The 20,513-nt window shown below is 38.8% G+C and overlaps 1 long non-coding RNA gene across 3 annotated transcripts; it reads right to left on the bottom strand.

The window, feature by feature from the left end:
* Nucleotides 1-6,516: 6,516 nt before the first annotated feature.
* Nucleotides 6,517-11,537, bottom strand: LOC311420598. Of its 3 annotated transcripts, none has more exons than XR_014684410.1 (4): nt 11,389-11,537; nt 8,979-9,037; nt 8,502-8,599; nt 6,517-7,066 (listed from the first exon to the last, which is right to left on the bottom strand). It is a non-coding gene; the product is annotated as an uncharacterized lncRNA (long non-coding RNA). The 3 variants fall into 3 exon arrangements; XR_014684411.1 differs by lacking the exon at nt 6,517-7,066 and adding an exon at nt 7,552-8,239; XR_014684412.1 differs by lacking the exon at nt 6,517-7,066 and adding an exon at nt 7,552-8,239 and having other exon boundaries at nt 8,482-8,599.
* Nucleotides 11,538-20,513: the final 8,976 nt, after the last annotated feature.

Raw genomic sequence — 20,513 nt, forward strand, 5'->3', positions numbered from 1 at the left:
CTAAATCTGCATGTAAATGCCAACTCTGCCAGCCTTGTTTGTGGTCAAAGGACTCACAGGGGAGAGGTGGTGAAACTGGGGCAATGAAAAGCTGATGGAAAAGAAACAAAGGTTGTTGGGGAGCAGGAGGAGTGGATGGGAACGGGACCAAGACCTAGGAGCAGGAGTTGTAGGACAGGAGGCAGATAAAGGGCAGAAGGTGGGGTGAGGACTGTGTTTGGGACAGGAGCAAGGGGAGCAGGGTGCCCCACACAGCTTGCCTTACCCTCTTGACTCCTCACCTCCCTCTGCTGATCGTCTGGTGCAGATTTCAGAATGTGTGCTGTGACAGGCCAGGGTGCTGTGACAGCTTGTGGTGTGTCCAGCTGCAGCAGGCCTGCAGAAGAAGAGAGGAAGCCCATCCTCGTCCTCTCACATGGCTGGAGGAAGACCTATGGGCTGCACTGGCAGATGTGTGCCTTCCCAGATGATGGTCCCTGCTCCCACTATGGCAGGGGATGGGCTTGCTTTCCTCATGCTCCCCAAGAGCCTGGAGCTGTCAGATGCTGCCAGCATGGTGGGGAAATGTTCTGCCATGACCAGCTGCTGACACTAAGCTCAGGCACGCTGAGGAAATGTGTGTACCAAACAGGATCTCATGGAACAATTCTTGAAAGTTCTTTCAGACAGACAGAATAAAAGTATGCTATGACTTTCAGTCAAACATCAATTAAATAATAGGATAATAATCAAATCATACACAGTGCACTCACTGAAAGCTTCTTAGGTGATTGGAAAACAGACAAAAATATTCATGCTGGCAGACCAAATGAAAAAAAGGGAAAATGAAAAACACAGCATCTTTCTCCTGTAGTTACAGAGGCTTGCTGTCTTTCATTAGGAATCTCGTTGCTCTCTTATGAAAGAGAGCTCATGAGGACAGGGAAGCCAAGCTTCACTTCAGAAAAATACTCCTGTATCATTGAAAAAGGGTGGCTAAGCGCAGACACACACATGCACAGACACACACACAGAGTGCCCAGCTGTGTTGCCTACAAGAGCAGACATCTGCCTTTGCATCTGAAAATGACCAAACAGTGCCAGTTGGCATTTTAGTTGGCAAAATGTGCACAAGTAGGGCACAGACACAGAATGGTTATTAGCCCATTGAAAATGTAATGAAAATCTGTGCGCATGGGTGGCATAAAGATATTTAAACATGGTGATTAAATACAAAATGTCTGTAGTTTAAGAGACTGTCTCAGTGGACGTATTTAACCTTGTAAAAATTCCAGAGCTACCCACGTGGTCTGTAGCTGCAAAGGAGAGAATATGGGGCTGGTTGTACAGGTAGCCAGAGGAAAGTGCCCAAGACAAGTGGAAAGGTTCAGATGGAAAGGTGCTTCAGCTTTTCCATGTCCACCACAGAAATAAGCAACACTTGTGCTGGGTCGAGGAGATCCTGAAGCTCCCGTCTTCGCACCATAAGCTGCAGCCACCAACACGTGGTTAAGACCAGTGTTTGTAACCCAAGTTACTTGGGGTGAAGGGAGTGGAAAGACCTCTTCTGGATTTTGGTGTTTCCTTCTATGATTCTATGATGAGACAGGCAACTGCGTGCAACAACAAACCAGAGTCTGCAGACACTACTTCCAAGAGGTCTATTTGACTACTGGGGCTTTTGGAGAGGGGTTGGGAGAGCAGAAGGGGAAATTTTCAACATCTGTGTGACTCTGTAAATAACAACAGCTGCCGAGTGATCTAGAGATGACAGCTATGAAGTGCTGTTCCTTGGCTCCACAGCCTCTTCAAGCAGAAGATGTCCTGAAGGCCAAAGGCAACTCCTGTCCTGTGTATTTGGGTGACTGTGTCACTATACAGCCTCTCTCAGCTGCAACACTCTCTCTCTGTAAAGGTTTCTCTCAACCAACCCTATAGCATTTTGCAGCCACCCAGAGCACTGCAGTCTCCTACCAGTGAGCCAGGTGTTTCTACATCACATGAAATGTGGTAGAAACATCTTTATAAGGTACAACAGTAAATGAATTAATTCTCTTGTTTATTCTCTTGACATAGATTTTAACAAGACAAAATGGCACAATGCTAAATTAATTTAATGATTTTGATTATAACAAATGGGTGAAATGGTACAAGCACAGTCCTTTATAATTAGACAGCAATCTTGTGCTTTTCTCCAAATGCTGCAGCCTGTCTCTGAGATGCAGAATAATTTCTTTTTCCAGAAGCCTAAAATTATTTTTTAAGACACAAATCAAAATAATTCTCTCTTTCAGCCTTTCTGTGTCTAATGTTTTTCAATTCTATGCAGCATTAATATAATGTTATTTATAATGCTTCTTAGCTGCAACCAGCCCCATAAAAGCACTTTAGATATTGCTCAAAACATGTTAAAACACAAAACATTATTAAAAGTGCCCTTCAGAGAACTGCAGTAGATGCTTGACTGTTGGGGATCAGTATTGATTTCGCTAAAAACCATGAAGCTGACTTATATCAAATCAGTGAGAGTTTTAAGCACCCAAAATGAAAACCTGAAATGGCAACAAAATGTCAACATTATGGAATTAAGAGAAGTGATTACTGTAAGCATGAACAGAAAAAGAAGGGTTTCCAGAGGGCTTCAGCTATATTGAATGCTATTCAAGCGGGTTTGCCAAAGGATGGCTCACTCCTGTCAATACATTTGTAAAGATGAGAAAATTTTAAATACAACTGGCTTTTTGGTGGTGGTATTTGTTTTTCTGTTTGTTTGTTTTGTTATGTTTTGTTTTGGTGTTTTGTTCAATGTTTCATTTCTTTCTGGTTCTGTTCTTAAAAGCACAAATTTAAATTCATGTCTTTCAGTTTGTCCCTATTTCTGCATTCTTCACACCCTCCAGGAAAGCAAAATTCAAAGACAGAAACATGAAAAAGCATGAACAGGATAATATAAAAATAAAGTATTTAAAAAGACCCCTACAAAACCACTGTCTTCTTTCACTGTGCTTGCACTAAGGGCATGAAGACAACAACAACAACAAAAAGTTTTGATTTTAGATGAAAAACTTGAATAGTTAGGAAAAAAATTTAAAAAAATTAAAATCATTCTCTTTGTGGCATTTTTAATCATTTTTGTGAAGTCCACTTTCATTGTTTTTTTCTTCTTCAAATGGTATAAGAAATAAATTTTATTACTATTATTATTATTATTCTCTTCTCTTCTTTGTGCTGTGGTTGTAAGGCCAGACACAGCCAGCTAATCAGAGCCCTATTCAGCCAGGCACCACAAGCATTGTGGCAGAGTTGTTTTAATTTGTAAATCTGACAGTAAAATAAGGGGTTCTTTTTGCAGATTGGACAGAAAGGACATAAGAAGGGCAAAACACTAGTCTGTGGAGAGACTCCCAGCAGACAATTCAAGGTCAACCCCTTCACTGGCAAATTTAATCATTTGACATCAATCCAATTTAGGTTGTATGGAATATTAGGAGGGAACAGTCACTTTTGTTACATGGAGACAAAGAATTTTCTTCAAATTAAACTTACTTAAAAACAAGAAGTAAATAATTTTTTTTTTTCAATCCTGTCTATTTCTAAAAATCCCTTCACATCATGGAGCACCAGCTTATTCGAAAAGAGAGATTGTACTTTTAAATGATACTGTGACTCTTGCAGATGGGTGATGGTTCTGCCACCATTCTGCCCTATTTAACTAAGAGATTTCTCCTCACTAAGTTTGCCACCCATATTTCAAAAGTTTTAAGGAATCTAATGGTCACAAGGGATCTGTGACTATGAAGAGCTTGTAGGTCTTGGCTAAGTCTGTCTGTCCAACAGGCCATCAGCTTTGACATTTTCTGGGCAATTTCTCTACTGGCTTGAATTGACTTCTTCTGCTAATCATTCTTCAGCTAACGAGGGAGTGAGGTTGTTGCTTGAGTCTTTTCCCCCTTGTAAGGTTTCCATAGGAATCAAATCTGCTGCTGTGCAGAGAGCCAGCATAATGTATTACTTACATACTTTGTATTCTTCACTTCCATCCCTCTGCTGCGCCTCTCTGAGGATTAGCATGTAATTCTGTTGGTGCACTGGCTTTCTGCTGATCTCTTCCTTAGGGACCTTCCTGAATAAAACTCAGAAATACAAGCACGAATGGTCTCATTTCAAGGATCAGTGAAAATTCTAAAAAGACCAGAAGAAATTCTTCTGGGCTGCTTAACTGTGCTAGAGAGTATCTGAACCAGCCACTCACTTCAGGCTACTACTTTTTGCTGAATAATTTTACATGCAAGTTATTTTAAATGTGACCTCCAGTCTCCCAAAGCACCCCAGGCTCTTCTGCTTTTATATTATAAACATCCTGCTTCTTGAAGACAACACAGTTATGCATTTTTTTGAACTAGGATGAAAAAAAATTTCAAGGCAAACAAACTGCTAAGGTAGCTACTCTATCACCAGAGGAAACCTTGCACAAAATAGGTAACCTGATCATTTTGGATGTGAGGTGGTTGTTTGTATGTGGGGTCTAAGGACGAAAATTTGGCAGTGGCAGCTGCCAAATTGGAAGCTTCTCTTACTGAATGTACCTTTAACATGCAGTGTGTATTTCTGAACATAGAAGACATTAGCATGCTTCTAGCCTCAAGAAAACAGCATAGGGGGAACTTGGGTATTCACTGCAAATTATTTCCTGACACTACAAAGATCTGGGATTTTTTTGGCACCAAAGCACGGGTGTGCTACCCTGTGATTTGCCTTTTCCCCTCCGCAATTCGCAGTGACAGACTTTTAAACAGAATTACATCCCCCTAAGCAGTCTCCTGTGCTCTGGAGATGGGCAGGACAGCACAAACAATAAGGAAACATGACTGGAATACAGACGGCTGTCCTTGCTGTTTGGCATCCACACAGATAGGTGTTCATTTTTTTTTTCTTTTTTTTTTTTTTTCAGCAATGAAAGAACACTGTGTGCTCTCAGTGTGCTTTTTTTCTGAGACAAAATCTGTATGTTTGTGAGAATGCATAAAAGGGGAAACAGGTTTAGAAAAGAAACCCTGAATAGACCACTGTTTCTCAAAGGCTGAAGTTTGCTATTCTCGTGAGAATGGACCTTTAAGGCAGCTCAGCTCTTTCACAAGCCCATTGTTGCTATGCAAGAATGCTCCCATTGTGGGCAAGTATTTTATCCAGTCTCATCCCTTATGTCTGTGCTATGAATTCATAAGTGAGAAGCGATATAGCAATATGCTCTTTTTAAAGAGCTTCAGAATAAAAAGTCCTACTGTCACACATGACTGCAATAGCATAAAAGCATCAAACTCTTTTTGAGCATCAAACCTGCTGGAGGGTGAGAAGGATCAGTTGTCTTTTAGGCGCAAAAAGGTTAACATATAGCCTGGAACATCCTATAGATACCTTTCTACAAAATCAGTCTGTCTATAGGGAAGATAACTGTATTGTTTTATGTCCTTTATGTACACAAACAACTTTTATAGCTAGAAGAAGGAAGAAACAGATAAGCTTTCAGATGTCCAGAAGCCCATGTATGGCACGCATAGACATCCATTATTAAAGAACTGTTGAATGTTTTTTTTTTTTTCATTGGGAAGTATGTTCTGTGGCCAGAGTATAAACAAAAAGAAATAAATAATCCCACTATCAGATTATGCTCCATCTACTTCCATGGCAAGACTTGCCATTTATACATTGATAAAATATGTTATATTCAAGCCTTGAATCTTCTCCTTCCTTGCTTCTTGATCTAGGATGTTACAGTCTTTCCATGATGCCAGCCAGCTATCTGAATGAGCAGTGAGGAGTACAACATAGAGAATTCATAATTAACCTCTGTGGCTCTATTGCCAACAAACCTTTAATCATCAAAGATTCTTTCTGAAGAAATTTGAATTTTACCCTTGGTGTACAGGAAGGAAGGATCTGCTTGTACTCATAACATTGATAAGACTGCATGTTATTATTTTCCTTTTTCTCACAACTTTCCAATGCTGCAGCATATGATTCAAATGTAAACTTGGTTATGGTTAGACACACTATAGATTGTACTGCAGTAGTGTGGAAAGGTCACTCATGAAATAAGGAAAGGAGCAGGACTAGTGCAATTGACACTGGAGCACCTTCCACGAGGAGAGGATTAAGAGAAACCCCTTAGGTGGGTCTCTGTTTTTGGATGGAGAACATGAAGTCATGCTCCCAGGCTCAGGTCCGACCAAAAACTTTGGTCCTTCATGGTCAGTTTTGAGGCCCCTGGTCCTCCAGAGTAAAATCCAGAACTGAGTAAATTTTTGTCATGAGCAAAAGCAGGTATCTTCCAAAGGGATCCGAGAATGGCAGTTTGCATGAGTCAGAAGCTAAAATGTGCATGAATTAAATATTCAGCCTCACTTCTCAGGTACCTTATTCAGCTGTGCTTTTTTTTTTTTTTTTTTTTTTTTTAAAAAAAAAAAAAAAATTAGAGGCCTTAGAGCCTTGACAATAGGTTATTTTACCTAGACTAAAGATTAGGCAGGACAAATCTCCTGTAAAAGATCTCCACAGACAGACATCACACAAATTTCAAAATGCCTGGGCTAAGTTTTGACTGTTTCCCCTCTTTGCTCTAGACTTGATGACTAATTGAAGATAAGGTACAAAAAGGGTTGTGGCAAACTAGAATCTAGGATTTATCTTCCTAAATGAGTGGTCCCCAAGCCATGCTCTCCCTGACATGCACAACTTCAATTTCAGTTTGGTGTCTTCCGCTGCTCCTCTCTGCTCCTCTCCTCTCCAACAAAGCTTCCCAGTCAGGGTACTCTCTAGGAACATGTGGGTTTCATAGTCTCAGAGGGCACTTCAAACCAGAAGGGACTTCTGGAGGTCATCTGGTTCAGCCCTCTTTTCAAAGCAGGGTGAATCTTCAGATTAAGATGAGGTTCCTTGGGCTTCATGTAGCCCAGGTTAAAGTAGCTCCAAACCTCTCTGGGCAGCCCAGTCCCTCTCAGACAGAGATATTCTTCTTGTTCCTGAGGTAGACATCCCTCATTCTGCCAAGATGCACTGGATCTGATCTGAGATTGCCTCCTCAGCATATCTGGATGCAGGAACATAGAGTAAGATTCATCCTGCCTGAAACCTAGACACTTGATCTTGACCTCAGATGCCTTCCACCTGTGATAAAGAAATAGGTGCTCTTAAAAGTGAATTGTCTGCCACTTCTCTTCCCTGATTGTAGAGGCAGCAGCCATCAGAGATCCTATTTAACTGCTAGAGGAAAGATCCCATCCCACGTTCAGAGGTTTTAGTCTAGGTCAAATGAGAGGAAGACACCAAACACTTTAGCCTGCTTGAGGGCAGAATGTGGACAGAGACATAATTCAGGAAGGCTCCTGAGGAATTTCTAAGCTATTAATTTCAGTGGAGTGAAGTGGAAGCAAATTAGAGAAGGGGGTCTCAGGATAACAATTTTAAACTAAAACTGAAATTTGAAAAAAAAAAAAAAAAAGAAAAAAAGAAAAAAAAAAGACAACTGCCCCAGTGTTGAGCTGTGGTTTGGTTTAACATGTTCAATTAAATGACTCTTAGTCACCAAAGCTTTATTTTTCTCTCCATGTCTCAGAGGCACAGATCTAGAGAGAATATGTTCACATCAATTTTCTCTTTCAAAGATTAGGCTGAAAAGATCGTGGTAGTCATTTGCAAATGCATCAAGCAAATGGAAGTAAATTCCCAATATATTCTAAGACATACAGGAAGTCAGGAATAAGCAGAACCTTCCAGACAGTGATGTTTAAAATACCATTTTAAAATGGTATTAAAAACCATTAAAAAAAAGAAAAAAGTTTAAACCAGAAGGTTTCCACTTGTTTACTCCATTTTCTTCAAGCTGCTTCACTGGGATTATGTTCTTTTTTCTTCAGCAGCTGATTTTTCCATGGTCAGTCTTCTCCCTGAAGATTTCCTTCTCCTGCACATCTTGTATCATTCATATTTCATGATCTCATTCTCTGTTCAAAATTGCTCTGTCCTATCTCCTGTTATGTTCCTTAGCGGGCTTATTTCACTTCTGCTTTTGTTTTCTGTTCTGCCTTTTCCCACTTTCCTACTGTAATCTTGCCCTTGGTGAGCTTCTGTCTCCCCAACTACTGCACCTAAGCACGGCCAGACAAGACCTCCCTCTGGGAAACTTCAGACACCTCCTGCTCTCCACTGACTCTTTGTTGAATGACGGAGCTACTGAACTTTAGAGGACTGTTTCACTAGGACACTAAAATTTAGAAGCAAGCTGGAAAAGAAATATTAGTTACATTTACACTTTTTTTTTGTAGTTCACTGTACACTTTTTCAGTTGTATCCTCTGGCTTTCTCCAGATTCCTCTACCCCCCCCCCCCCCCCCCTTTTTTTTTCCCCCCTTTTCTCCTCCTTCTTCTAACTGTTCCTGCCTCCCTTTTAAGGCTGTGACTGCACAGGTAGCAAAGTCCCTCTCAAATTCGAATGGGTTTTAATACCTCACATCCACAGGCAATACCTTCTCTCTTATGAAGCATTTCTGTTTCATTGCTTCATCTCTCACCATACAGAACACTGTGACTCTGTGGGAGGGCAGAGTCTTGCCTATTCCTGCATCTGAAAGACAACCTGGATTCAGTAGAGCATCTACTATTCTTCCTGGGTTCACATAAAAGTCAGGTGCAGAAATAAAATCCTTACATAAACAACCTGCCCATCAGTTTTTCCCTCTCCCAAATGTTATCTATTTTGTCCAGCCATAAGAGTGACCCAAACTCCCACATCCACATCCCACATCCACTCCCAAGGATATTCTTGAGCTGCCAGTTTCTACCTTAATGTCTACAGATACATTTCCTCCTCCCACATCCACTGACAGCAAAAGTTAAAATGGAAAAGGCTGTCTCCAAGGAAAACGTCCTCTTATATGAACTCATATGACCTGCTCTGACAAACAGCAGCTCATCACTCACTGTACTAAATGCTGTGTACAAACCTGCTGAAGGTGAGAAGGATCACCAGGAGCTCCCCAACAGCCCTGATTTCCCAGAGTGCCTGCAGGAAGAACAATATGCTCATTGCTATTTGCACTGCATCAGTAATTTCTGATAACACAATGTTAAGATAACACAATGTTAAGGAAATAATCTACCATGTATCAGGAAGCACGTGTGGGGGGAACAAGTATTTTTTAATACAAAATTAGCCAAAAAAAAAAATAATCCTTAGAACCACTTGGCTGAAGTCAGTAGGAAAGCTGACAGTTTATCTACTGTGGGAGGTTTTCCCAGCTCTTGGAAGAGAGACGATAAGGCTTGTGAAGCATCACATATAGCAGCTGGGGAGATACTAGCCCCCAGAGAATCACCTGCAATGTGGTCAGGCCAAACATGCAGAAATCTGTGCTGTGTGGACATGAATTTAAAGCACTAAAAACCAGAAAGTGAACTCAAGAACTGCTAAACTGAATCATTTTTACCAGAGTGTATTCCGCCTATAAATAAATAAATAAAATCTGTCTGTACTGCTGGGGACATTACAAAGGAGGTTAATCAGACACTTCACTTACCCATTACTCTGTATAGGATGTGTACAGGCATGAGAAAACGAGAAATTGCTACTGACAGAGAAAGACTGGGCTATCCATTCAAGAGCAGATTTTTCCAAGTTCCTTAGGAAAAAAAGAGATCCCTGAACAGGCTGTAAGGGATTCCTCATTATACTTGCACTCTAGACTGCAGCACAAGCCTATACTGTGGTTTAAAGCTAGAGTGTTTTAATTGTTTCCTGAACTACACTTATTATAGGAGCCTTGATTTATTTCACCTTTCCTTTATAATTCCAGTCAGTACACAAAGGTTTTGCTAGTGTCAGGCTTGCCTAGGGCTGTCATTCCCAAAAAACTCTTGAACAGCCTTTGTAGCTAAATGGCATTCACCAGAAGGCAAGGCACACTCTCTAGAAAAGCAAGATGTTAAACACGTCAAAGGAATTTATGCCTGCAACAATCCATTCAGGTCATCACACAGGTCCACTACTGCTTATATTTATATATATCTCAGTATTTATATATATCTCTTGATGTTCAGCCTAATTCATTCATTCAGAGTTACTCCTCTTTGTGACACCAACACAGTCTTTTAGCTTAAATGGTTCTCTTTTTCTCAAGATGTTTGTAGATAAAAGCTAACTTCTCCCTAGTTAGCCAGAGAGAAAGAGAAAAAACAGAAGAGAGAATGAGAGGAAATAAAACCAGACTGTTTTAAAGAGAGAATACTGTACCCTCTCCACATGGGACGTTCTTAGTACCTGGGTCTCACCTAACACAGATGTTGTTTGTAACTGCAGCTGTCACGTGTTCTCTTGAAGGAGAGAGCAAAGGAGAAAGGCACACAAGAGCACAGTGGCCATCGTCTGCAACACCCTGGTTTTTGTATTACACTCACATTTCTGCTTGATGTTTTTTCAGTCACTTTTCAGGAGTTTGGTTTACTCCTGCTGTTTTTTTCAATGCTCTAAGGAGGAGCTCTGATGCTCAGGACAGGCACATGCTCTCCAGCCCTCTACCAGCAGCTGCCCTGCTGTACTGCTTTCCCAGTGGATGAGCAAAGTATCTCAGAGCAGGCAATTCCAGCTCTGTGTTCTCCAGATGGGCATTCCTCACTCTTCTCTCTAATAAATATGAATCATCAAGGTCCAGATTTGAAAACAAAACCCTAAAGTAGGACAGGGATGAACACTGTAATATCAAAACATTAAAAACAAACAAACAAACAACACTCTTTCTCAGCATTCAACTGATCTTAGGAGTGTTTAAACACAGTGGAAGTCTCCCTTTCTCATCTGTAGTTCCCTCAGGTGCACAGAAATTTGTTGTTATGTGTGACCAGGACCTTCTGCATTTTGGCAGTTGATGCTTTGCTCCTCTACCAACTCTCCTCTGCCAGAAACAGGAGACCCAAGCTTAAATGTTCTCAAGATCTGAACCACTTTTTGAGTTCTCATAACACCCACTGGTAGGGCTGGGACCCCACAAAAGACATCAGTGTTTTGCAAAATACCAAGTTCAGTGCCTCTTCAATGCTAGGGCAGTGAGTGCAGTGCCCCTTTTACCTGCCCCCATTTCGCCTCTCTGCCAAGCAGTGAGGGACAAGCTGCTACGGGAGGGCAGCCCCCTCCCTCCCAGCCAGCAACAAAGCTCTGCCAGGCTGTAGAGAGAAACAGATCCTGCCAAAATCAAACCAGAAATCCCATACCCCCACAGCCTCATGGAGGCACACACACCTACGGAAGAGAGGAGCCCTGCTGCCCTCCCTGGTCCCAAGCACCATTTCAGCACATGTTGCAATTTAGGCATGTGCTTGCTTCCATTGCTACCAAGAGCATTTGCACACTACGTTACTCACCTCCTTTGTTTTAGACCATCTACAGAGGAGCTTTTTTACTTCTGTTTCATCTCAAGCAGCACCCAGGCATCAAACCCTATGAAAACACATCCCATCCCTCAGTTTCTTCTGTGCAATTATCTCTATCCCCTGGGATCTGAAGCCCTTGCCTACTGTGGCCAACATCCTCCCTCAGGTCCAGGGCTGACAACCAGCTTTTCTCTCCAGCTATCTAATGGATTAGCATAATGAAGTTAAGCTGAGAGCAATTACTCTCAGGATCACTACTTTTTTGTTTGTTTGGTTGGTTGGTTGGTTGGTTGTTTTTTTTTTTAAGACTTGTGTAAGGGCTTATGAGCTGCAAGGCTGCTGATTTTTCCCCACAGCTATACCAGCTGGTCTAGCAAGTGATGCAGATCTTGTCTCACTCGTGTTCGGAAACCACTGACAGCTACAATACAGGCTCATCTAAAGTACACAAGTAATTGTCAACTGTGTTTCGTAACTTTGTATGAATTTTGGAGAAGGCATTTTGGAAAATATGGCAACAGGAAGTTATTGTTTTGACTAGAAACCCAGAGTTGAAAGGCAGGCCAGCTGCAGGTAATCAGGATGGAAAGCTACTGCTGTGCCATTTTAGAACTGGCAATTTGCAATCGGGAGATACATTTTTCTATCCTGCCAGCTGGAGGCTCTTGGCAAAGTGGCTATGTGTTTTGAAACTAAACAAATTCATCTTTCTTAATTTTCCCCAGAGTTTCAGATTTTACCCCAAGAGGTTTGATCTAAAGTTTTTTACCACATCTGACTAACAAAAGACTTATTAAAAATGAAAACATAGGGAAAAGTAGGAAGACATACAGTTTTCATCTGTATTCGGCAAATCAACTGCTTTCTGAACATGTGAAATCCAAGTGATTCGGAATGTATTTATTTTCCATTCATGAAAAGAAACAATTTTACACAGGCACAGAGATACCACTCCATTTTACATTGCTGTATAGAAGTGCAGAGCTTTGATATGTCTTGAAACACTGTATATAATCAAGTACTAATAATAGTTATCTTATTTATAACACTCTGAGAAGCAGATCATTCTCCCTGGTCTTCTCCCAAAACAACATGCCTCTTATCTTTAGAGAGGTTTATTACATGGTTTGAACTTATATGACGAATCATTAAGCAATACAGGGTTATTTTTGGTTTTCTATTTTAAAGTATATTTTAATGCCCCTATTATTTTCCTCTGTAGATTATGCAGACACTATGTTTTTCTGATTAAAATGTATTGAACTAAAACACTTAAAAAATAAGTCTCCCTTAGCATTAGTGCTCACGACAAATGCTTTCATACATGAGATCATTTGTCTTGGTCTTTATTATATATTAATATTAGATTTTAACTTGTGCTGTGTATTTTATCTACCTGCATGTGATTTCACAACCCTTTTGTCACCTGCCTGACATCTGCAACCCGACACACTTTGGCCCTGAATGAGTGAAGCACATGCTGAAATTTGAGCACATGCTTAAAAGCAGTTTGCTTATTAGAACATGCTCAAGCACATGCTTTCATATTAATGTGGTTTGCTGAACTGACGTGATGAACAGTCTCTAACAGCAGCGTTCCAAAACATCTGCTCTCAGGAGAATTAGGTCATGAAGATTTACAGAACTTGAGGGAAAGGAAAAAATTACAAATTTAGTCTAACCTATTACCCAGACCAGGTATTTGCTTTAGAAGAATGCAGGATAGGCGGATATTTGCAGAATCAAACCTTCATAAAACTCTTTTGCAGATATGCAAGTTTCAAGGTTGTTGTTCAGATGACCATGGTGATACCTCTTGACCTCGGAGTCTTTGAAAAATAATCAAAATGATTTTGCATGAATTTGTCAATGAATTAAGAGGATGATATTTCAAAAAGAGCAACACCCAGAATTTGACCTTTTCAGCTGTACTGAAAACAGCAGCCACTTTGTGTTACCAGCTATTGTGTAACTGAGGTTGAACCCGCATGAAAACTAGGAGTCTTTTTTTATTTTTTAGAGGGGTAAATCATACATATTAACAGCTGGGACTGAATTTCTCAAGTCCTGTGATCCTGAGGGCTGTTCTTAAAGGGCTTACTCAAAACTGAGATATGAATACATCAGGGATATGGAGAGCTTGGACTGACAAAGATTTGGATAACTGTTCTTTTCCAATGGAAGTACATTTTCCAATGGCACCTAAGTTCCTTCTCTTGTTTTCTGCTCATGAAACCATCACAACTGAAAGTAACAAAGGGAGAAGAGAAAAGAAAATAATCATGTGTACTGTATCTTCCTTTCTGTGCCTTCTTGGACCCCAGCAGTGTAATCTGGAAGGAAGATTTCTGTGTACCGAATTCTCTCTCACAGCTCAGGTCTTCAAGTCATCTTTTTTAAAAGAAAAATATCTTCAAAGCACAACTTCTATAGAAGAATAATTCTATTTTCAGAACAGATTGAAAGATGTGTCTTTCTCTAAAGGCTTCTTCCCTGACTTGTTTAAAAAAAAATTTCATTGCAAAATGCTGCACTATCTAACATGAAACAATGTGAAGAACACCGCTATATTGAGTTAAATCACTTCAAATCTGAATATGTTTTTTTTCTACATAAATTGAATTAAAAAATAGTTATTTTATTTATTAAAAAAAAATGTTAATTTTCATGTTCTAGTAAATCAGGCATTTAAAATTTTTGGTAAATATTTATATTACCTTTTTAACATTGTCCAACATTATCTAACATATCTAATTTATTTTCAAAAACAAAACAAAAACCAAACAACAACAAAACCTTCTGAGCTTATGTTCTGCAGGAAATATCTGCATCTAGGATTTCTGTTCAGATGTAGGATGACAGCTGTGCTTTCACTATTTCCTGGAGAATGAGCTGGTAGTAAAATGCTTGCTGGTCTACAGGAAAAGTGATAAATGTGTTAACAGGTAGAGTGTATTAAGTAAATGTGGTATGAAATGTCGTTTACAGTCCCATAAAACGGGTGGTAATAATTCTCCTCCTAACAAGCAGAGAAGCTGTGAATTTGCAGCTTGAACTCAATGTCCAGAAATAAGACCCAGGAGGGCAAGAGGGAGTTACAGTGTCGTGATCACAGATGTCATGCAAAGTTGATGCATGGAACAAAACTTGTTTCCATTGGCTTCAGGAGAAATCTCCCACATGAACAGATTGAAAGAGAAGTTGCTTTTGGGAGGTATAGAGAGGTAAAAATGAAGAATTAGATTCAGATTTATTTAAAAAAAAAAAAAAAAAAAAAAAAAAAAAAAAAGATCTTTGAGAGCTTAATTTGCTCTCTAAATCACTTCTAGAACCAAGGTTTGGAGCCAAGTTGCTGAAATTTCAGCACTGTGCTGAAGTATTGTATAATTGCAGGGATCTCTTCACCTCATAGGTTCAGAGAAATGTGCATTTATACAGCTAATCCTGGCTGGGAGGAGACAGAAATGTCTTCTGGGAGATTCTGTCAGGGTGATAAATAAGAGAAGTAATGTAAAAAATGAATAAAATGACTGATTTGCTGAAATTAGTTACATTCCAGATAAGGCAGGTCATTGACTATTATCTTATGTATGGTTTTAATTGCTGAACTATGGCACATTTTCATGATCTCAGTGCTCTGATGCTTGGTCCCTGTTGCAATTCCTGACTCAACAGCTCCAAAATCCTCTCAAGTACTCTTTAGTGCAGATTTAGGGCTTTAACTGTGGAAATAAATCACAATAAAAGAAGTGTTCAGAGTTCTATTAGATCATACATCTTGAAACAAATAAAGTGGGCTGTATTTATGGGAATTTGTGGGTCTGAAAAAAAACTTATAGAGTCTCAGAATCTGAGCTTCTCTATGACGTTTCAGGCAAAAAGGCCTTGGGGCTTAGAAGCACAGAGAAAATAAACTGACTAGCGAGGCTGTATTACCTATGTACATGTATTTCAAAATCAGTTGTTCAGATTCTGAAAGCAGGAAGTTGAAAAATTAGATCAGACTCATTAAGAGACAAAAATATGATTACAAGATGTAAAACATGACTTCTGATGAAAGATTCAAAAAGCTTAATCAAGCCAGGTTATCAAAAAATTCCAAGAGATTATTTCTTCCTTGCCTGGCCATCTCCACTGGGATGAAAACGTAGGTTCTTCAGCCCAGCAGATGAAAGTGTAACTAGATCAAATAGCTGGAAGCTGAAAAGCTACTCCAGCTCAGATGTGAAATAAAGCTCAGATTTTTGAACTGAGGGCAATTTAGACTGGAAAAACATATCCAAGGTGATATAATTCACTGGAAACTTTTCAACAAACACTTATGACAAGAAGAGAATCAGAATTAGCAGATCTTTGTTGCACAGAAGATCAAAATATAAGATTGCTATGGTAACTTCCAGCCTAAAAAGCTAAGGAGAAAAAAAAAAAAAAAAAAGAATCCCAGAAAGGCACCTTTCTAGTTAATAAACCATGGATTTTTACCTTAGACTACTTGTCTATTTTTCCTCTATGGACAGCCACCAAGGTGGCATCTCCTGCAGATTACTCATTTCACACTAAAACAGGTCAGAGGAATTGTCCCATTGAAGTACTACACTCACTGCAAGCACAGACGGAGCCTAAGTGTCTAGCTTAAACTATTTATCCTGCTTTTAGATGATTTGCTTTAAATGAGATGAATGCTACTCTCTTCTCTTCATATACTACATGAGTGGAATTTTTAGATTGCACATTTTCTTAGATTAATCTCTTTGAGACAAAAAGAGAGCTTTAATATATTAATAGAAGCACAAAGGTGCTTTCACTTAAGAGATAAGGTTCCAGGGGATTACCAAATTTAAATGATACAAGGTTTTTATAGCTTCTTCTGCTATTAAGTTATGTGTCTTTCTCCAGTGATTCTGGGATGTATCATTAACTTGAGCAGAGCTGGATAATACAGCTAAGGGAAAAATTCTTTGTAAATATTTTGCATTGACTTTCTTGAACATAGCCTGACTTTTCTTGTAAAGAACTGAGATTCTTTTCCATGGAAGTTTTCCCTGAGAAAATAATGCAGTATATGGTCCTTAGCTATGATGTAATTCTCAAATTGAATTTGTATTTTTTTCCATTTCCTTATTAAAGACATCTTAGATACATCATAGATATTGAATATAAGCAGATCATTATGGACTACATAATGAGTTCCATAAATGTGGACAAGCTGAAACAAGTCTTGTTACTAGTTTCAGAAAAGGGAAGATAAATAGGTAAAAGATAAATAGGTAAAATGGATCGGCTTTGTTGTGACCTTTCACAGTGAAGGTTGAGCTCTTTCTGTGAATTCAAGCAATGCAAAGATAGAGGGTAGGCTATGTTTCTTGGCCTATCATCTGTGTAAAGGACATATGGCTGCTTACGATCATAATGTTGATTGCTTTACATTCTCTCTGTGAAGTGCTATCTTTAATATCACTCACGAAGTGTTATACATGTAGCTTGCTTTCTTTCTTTCTTTTTCTTTCTTTCTTTCTTTCTTTCTTTCTTTCTTTCTTTCTTTCTTTCTTTCTTTCTTTCTTTCTTTCTTTCTTTCTTTCTTTCTTTCTTTCTTTCTCTTCTTCCTTCCTTCCTTCCTTCCTTCCTTCCTTCCTTCCTTCCTTCCTTCCTTCCTTCCTTCCTTCCTTCCTTCCTTCCTTCCTTCCTTCCTTCCTTCCTTCCTTCCTCCCTCCCTCCCTCCTTCCCTCCTTCCCTCCCTCCCTCCCTCCCTCCCTCCCTCCTGGGATTAAGTAGTCTTTCCCTTTAAGGTGACAGGTTTCAGTCTACACAGTGTTTGTCAAAATACATATGGGTCATTGCTATCTTTTGATTCTTTTATAACTCTTGGTTGCTCTTTTATCACTCTTGGTGAAAGGAGTTCTTGGCCTTGGTCCATTTCTAAAAGGAGAGATGTTAACAATTGTTGATGGGTGCAATATGGAAATTAACAACTACATACATCTGGAAACAGCACTCTTGACTGTTGATGTGTCTTCCTCTTAGCTCAAGACAACTTCGAAGGGAAGCTAAAAGGAATTTGCTAAATTCCAAGCCTGCTACTCTCTCAATAGACAAAGGATTCTGCTTTTTGTGACTTCCATACTGACATTTTCAAGGACACTTGAAAACCAGCAGTGACTACATATTTCAGCTCTGCATGCTCATCACATTGAAATTGTTCCACTACTCTGCCCCAAATCCAAAAATCTGATATTTACTCATCTGCACTTTTTATTTAAAAGACCTTGCAAATAACGTTGTATATAATTTGTGTTAGACATGCGATGGATAATATCCAAAATACAAACTGGAACTTCTACATATTTTTGGAACCTAGATATTTTATCTCTACATACTTTATCTCCTGTGGTATCTCAGATGCCCCTGACCAGATTTATCATTACTGCAGTGTATTGCTGAAACACATTTTTGTTTTAAAAAGGAATTATAATTACCTTCAAAATGTTATTCATAAAATGGCTTATCTGTCCTGCCTAAACTGATGTTGTGCAATACACTTCACATTTTGTACTGATCTCTTCAGTTATTGCAGGTTGGTCAGTGCCCTGAGCCTTCACCCCCCTAAAATCATATATCAGTAATCTCAGATATATGTTTCTATCTTATCTGTAACATATTTCATGTTAATTTCACTGGAATCTGATTTTGCCTTTCTATGGTGGCAGCTGAAGCATAAACCATGCCATGTAATGAGCAAGGAAGGATACTCTAAGGCCAGAATTGTACAAGAGTGAAAGTTTGCATGAGGATAGCTTATTTAGGATGAGAATTTAAATATCTGCCATGCGTTGTTATATTTAGGACCAACATTATTGTGTACTTGGAAAATGCAGTAATAATCCTGAGATCAAATAATTAAGTCCTTTGTTTCTATGGTATACTACTTGTTGTGTACTAAAGTAATTGTTAGTTATACAAAATAAATAAATAAATAAATAAAATTTAAATATGTACATTGTGGAAGTGCGGCTAGAAGTTCCACATTTAGGGCTTCAATTAATTTTGAATATGAAGCAAGGATTCAATTATTTCATTATGTGTGAATAACAGGAAGTATTTTTCCAATACATAATTCATTTCCCCAGTACATAATTAATTAATTTACAAAGGAACTAGTTAATTAATGTAAAAGTTAACATTTCTCTTAAGAAACAGGGCACTTTGTCAGCACATTATTTCTTATGCAAGTTCACTGTTTAAATAATATTGCTTAAATAGCATAACTATTCCAAAATAACTATTAACTGAAGTAAATCTACAAGATTTCCTTAAACTATTCTTTAAAGACAGTTAGTTTTTTGTTTGTTTGTTTGTTTGTTTGTTTCCTGAGTAAGGTTTTCTTATTCATGTGAGCTGAAAAATAAAAATAATTTTGTGTTTTGTTTTTTTCTTAATAAAATAATAATGTAGTGGTTTGAAATGTGTTCCCTCCCTCATCAAGGGCAACAGGATAAAGCCACAGTAACCATTTGCTGATGCCTCTGTTGATCTCAGATCTGAACTGGACTATAGATTTTGGGTATCTTTTTGAGACTAAGTAAAACCACCCAGATTTTTGAATTAAACATTAGTCAGACTACTGGCATGGAAACATCCTTTCTAAATGTTGTAAGCAATGGGTCACTCTCATACAAACAGAAATAAATTCTGTCACTTTGGACCTGAGGGAGATCTAAGGTCAGTCACTTCTCTGTGACTGACCTACTTTGCTTAGGAGCCTACTTGGCCTCCTTGCCTTTTCATGACGATACATTTTTTCGTTATCTTCAAAGATCAGATCTACATGTTCCAATATGTAATTACCCTCAAAGAGAGGATCTGTTTTCTTGTTGTAAGGTTGATTTGTCCAACTTCAATGTATAGTTACTGGAGACTGTTTTGCCTTTCTTTGCAAGGTTAAAAAGCTCTCAAGCTTTTTTTTTTTTTTTTTTTTTTTTTTTTTTTTTTTTTTTAAATACATGTGCACCTACTGTGAGGACTTATGCCACCCCTAAGCCATATTTTTGGTGAAGTCAAAAACGGGTTTCTCAGGTCTTCAGAAATTTCATTTTCTTGAAATGTGAAAAACAATCAGCTCTTACCATTGCTGTGCACAGAGGTAAAATCATTGCCCTGCTTCTACATGCTATATATATATATATACATATATACGTATATTCCTAAATAGGTAGGCTAAGGATTAAGTTGGATGTTTACAGCTGTATCACAAGTGATTACTCATAGTGACACGCAGGACTTTGTAACACTGAATTTTGCTCAAGACAAGCTCATATGACACTGCAGAGTTGACACAGTTTACTGCTTTTAGTTCCTGAGATAACACTCTTACAACTAGCTCAACTACATCTTCATGGTATTACACCATTCTCAAACTCCTTGGCTTTAGGATTCTTCCCTCATTCAGGCACAATCTGTGTTCTTGGTTCTCACAAACCATGTTTTCAGTGTTGTTAACACAGATTTCATGGGACTGAGACCATTAAGTGATTCAGATTACACTGAAAGAGTGACTAGCTCTCTTTAGTGTTTGCTGTTTTACCACTCCTTTTGCTACTTGAAAGTGGTTGTACAAATGCTGTGTAGCTTTGATAGAGTTTAACCTGAAGGTAACTTGGATCCATCTAATTTGAGTAATCCTGGACATACTTCTAGCTGCAATGATGTTCTGTGGAAATGCTATGGCAACATCAAAATGTTGGCTGTCTAGCAGGCTTACAGCATCCGGTGCATGATCCGTGAATAAACAGAGGAATTTAGTTCCCAGAGTGTCAGTCTGGCACATTTCACAAGCACTACATTCAGTTACCAAAAAAAGTCAGCCAGTCATACAGAGAAAGTGCTACAGTGACTGAGTGATAAATTTCCTGCTGCTAACCCTTGTATACGCTAATTCTAAGGAGCTAGGAATAAATCATGCATGACTTAATTCAGAGGGGAAATATGCTCTCCTTCCGATTTTTTTATTATCATTGTTCTCATCTGTTTTTCTTTGTTCATACTGCTTTCTGTATTGGCATCTCCTTGCTATTCTATGGACATGTCAATATGCTTTCTTTCAGTTAGATGTGATCTCTCTC

Source organism: Aythya ferina (genome assembly GCF_964211825.1).
Source record: "Aythya ferina genome assembly, chromosome: 1".
Lineage (NCBI taxonomy): Eukaryota > Metazoa > Chordata > Aves > Anseriformes > Anatidae > Aythya > Aythya ferina.